Here is a 3,676-nt window from a genome sequence, read left to right on the forward strand (position 1 = left end):
TCACAGGTGGCCACGTGTGGCCAGGGCCTCCTCCGTGGCTGCTGTGGTGGGGGGCAGGCCTTCTTTCTGGGCAGGAAGCCTTCACCGAGGGCCTGGCTGCCTTCGAGAAGGGCACAGAACAGCTTCCTGCTCTGCTTCCTCTCCTGGGTACGAACTAGGAATTGGAGATCTGGGAGGAGTCCAGAGACTGCAGGGGAGGGGAGTGGCTGAGGGAGGTGGGGGAGAAGCAGGCCCACGGGGACGCCTGGGGCAGGTGGGGGCTCTGCCCTGACCCCCGTGGTGCTCCCAGCTGAGCATGTCCTCTGACCCCCGGGGGGCCCCTCGGCAGGCCCCCTTGGGGTGCCTGAGAGCCCGTCCCCCGCACTGACCTGGGCTTTTCGTGATGTGCCCTCCCCTAAGTGAGCTCTGACGGAACGCAGCCCATCCCACGGCCCCCGGGGACACAGCCTTGCGATCGCACTTTGCGGGGCAGCCAGCCTGCGCCCTCGATCCCGCCGGCCCCGTCCTGGCCCCGCTGACCGGCCGCCCTGCTCCGAGTTTCCGGGGTCTGACCTCTGCACAGGCTGGAGGGGTGAACGAGGCACGGCATCTGGGGTCTGTCCCCAGTGACCATCCCGTGTGTCATGTTGTCGGTCTCAATTTCCTTCTTTCAAAAAAAAATTTGTTTCATTGAGATGAAATTCACATAGGGTAAAAGGAACCATTTTAAAGTGCGCAGCTCGGTGGCATTGAGCACGTACGCGATGCTGTGCATCTCCCACCTCTTCGTATCTGTCCCAAAACGTGTTCGCTGCTCCAAGAGAAGCCCCTTCCTGCTCCCCCAGCCCCGGCAACCACTGGTGCGCTTCCTGCCCCTAAAGATTTGCCAATTCCAGACATTTCATATAAAAGGAATCTGACACCACGTCTGTTTCCTTTCACGCCCCGTGACATTTCTGAGGCTCCCCACGCTGGGGCGTGCATCGCGACATCGCTGTGGCCGTGCGGGTGGCCCCCACCATGTTGGGCCGGCGCTGGTGTGAGCACGCGTGTCCTTGTTCTTTGTGCCCCCCCATTCCGGGCTGTGCACACAGTGGGCACTTTATAAAGGGCCAGGTTGTGACTCTTAACGGGCCCTGCCAGGTTCCGCCAACCCCAGGCCGTGGCCGTGGCCTGAGTAGAGCTGGATCAGCAGCCCCGCAGGGGCGCCGATGCTTGCTGGGTTTTGGGCCAACTGCGGGTCAGCCGGTTTATCAGACCTCCTTCTGACTTAAAGGAAAACCATGTGTTTGGAAAATAGGATGTTGCCAGGAGAGCCCGAATGTCTTACCTCTCTTCTGGAAAAATAGATCATTGTTTTCCTTTCTTCCACCCACCCCCCCATAGCAGAGCAGATGTTAACTTTCCAATAAACAGAGGGAAGAAAATAGATGAGGGACGTTTAGAGAACTATAGCTGTGCAGACCAGAGTTATCACTCTGATTTCAACTGGGACTATAAAATTTTATGAGCTATTAAATTGTCCTAAAGCTCCTTTAACATACAAACTCGAGTGTCTGAGATTACCCATTAAGAAAAAGTGGGTTACATCGGGAGAACTTTTACTACTTACACTCAATTGCGTTCAATCAATAAAACTTTTAACTAGCCGTGTTGCTTTGGGCAGATGACACGGGTCCTGCCGTGGACGGGCAGGCTGGACGTGCCTGGACACGCCCCGAGCACGGCCATCGCTGGACATCGGGGCTCTCAGCCATGGCGGGTCACTTGAGCTTTCCTGAATGTTCTGCGGCGGTGAGGTGGATTGGGTTGGGAGGTGGGGCCCAGCGACCAGTTTGTCACAGCGGTGCCCATCAAGCGGGCGGCAGGGAGCCCAGGGCAGTGCCGTGGTGTGAGCAGAGCGCCCTGCAAGCTCCCAGCAGGGATGCGGACTGCGGGCCAGGCAGCCTGCGGAGGGCCAGGGTGTGGAAAAGGCGGGGCTGGTTGTCCCAGGAAGCAGGGGAGAGGGAGCCCCCTGCGGAGGAGGAGGGGGTCGGCCCGCTGCGTGCCGAGCACATGTCACAAGCACATGTCTCCTAGCTGGCTCTCGAGGTGGCTGCAGCACCCCTCCCGCTGGGCAGACGAGACCGAGTCTCTGGAAGGGTATCGGGGCACCTGACTGGTGAGCCACGTGCTTGAACCCTGGGTGCCAGGCCAGGTGTGTCCCTGGGGTGGGAGGCTGAGCCCCTGGATGGTGGGCATCTCACCAGGGGAATGAATGCAGAACGGGGGGATCCCTGACCCAGAAGACTGCGGGAGGACAGCCATTGTTCCGAATCCTCCCACGACCCTCACTTCCAAAGGGGGACAGAGGCCGTGGGAAGCACAGACCACAGGGGGTCGATCTGCCCCTCAGGCCGCACCAGGGACTGCCTGCTGCTGCCGGTCAGCTGTCCGCCCAGAAACAAGAAGGAGACCCCACGGCTCCAGGTGTGGTCCTGGCCGCGTCCCTTCACCTCCTCGGGCCTCTGCGTCCTCACCTGTAGAAGGGGGTGGTGGCACCGGCTTCACGGGCAGGGGCGGGAAGGGGATGGCGCACACCCGTCCACACCGGCAAGTGCGCGGTCAGTGTCCACTAGACTGAAAAAGAATTAGTGTCTGCAGGGAAAAGGAGAGATGTGGGGCCTGACGGGTTGGCCTTGCCTTTGCCCCTGGGAGGAGAAAGCCGCAGCAGGCCCACGGTGGCCTGGCAGCCTGTGGGTGACAGGAAGGGCACGGCCCGGTGGTCTGGGTGGACCCCTCGGAGCTCAGGGGACCTCCCGAGACTGAGCTGCACTCTGTGCGGCAGGTTGAAGGGCCCTCCTGCTGGTCAGTGGTCCGCTCCCCAGGGCCGGTGCTCTGCGGGCAAGATCGGGGAGCCCCACTGGGGTAGGGCCCGTGGGGGCGCCGCTAGGGCTCACTCTCTTCCCTGCTTCCCAGGCAACCTCCCAGGACTGTGCCAGGAGGGGAAGGGTCGGCTCTGAGCCACTGTTGCCCCGGAGGCTCCATTCCTGCCCCATCCTGTCCGGTCCATAGACAACAGGGCGTGGAGGCCCAGGGACACCTGACCTTTCCACCCTGCTTGGCAGCCGTTGTCCCCAAACCTTAGGCGCTCAGGGCAGCTGGGAGGCAGGGAGGCTGGGCGGTCTGGCCCTGGAATCCAAGCCCCGTTGCAACAGACCCGTTGGGCAATTCCTTTGGGGCTGTGCTCTGCCCGGAGCTCGGTTTCCTCATCGCCACGTCTGGATGAGTGTGGACGCGGTTCGACTATCACTGTTTATGTGGCTGGCTCTAATCTCCTGGGCCTCTGGAGCCTGTGTCTGTCTCAGCCTCGGCTCCCTGTGATGCTCAGGCCCCCAGGTCAGGGAGACATTCCTTCCAGGCCTGCAGCCCCTGCCGCCATGGTGCCTCTGGGCTTGGAGAGGGCTGGGGTCAGGCTTCCTGGGGTGGCCCGGGGGGGCAGGGCTGGGTCAGTTTGGGTTTTGGGGGGTGTTCCGGGGGGTGGTGTCAGAGCACGGAGCGGGGTGGGAAAGCCAGGCCTGCTGTGCAGGAGTGTGCTCTGCCAGACGCCAATTAGCCTGGAATTTGGAGGCCTCTGGCCTCCCCTCCTGCCTGGTGATTGGGGCCACGGATCCACTCCCCACCAGACCGCTCCCGTGGGACCCTTCTCTGATTCCTG

This window comes from Phoca vitulina, unplaced genomic scaffold (genome assembly GCF_004348235.1).
Source record: "Phoca vitulina isolate PV1807 unplaced genomic scaffold, GSC_HSeal_1.0 scaffold21, whole genome shotgun sequence".
Classification (NCBI taxonomy): domain Eukaryota; kingdom Metazoa; phylum Chordata; class Mammalia; order Carnivora; family Phocidae; genus Phoca; species Phoca vitulina.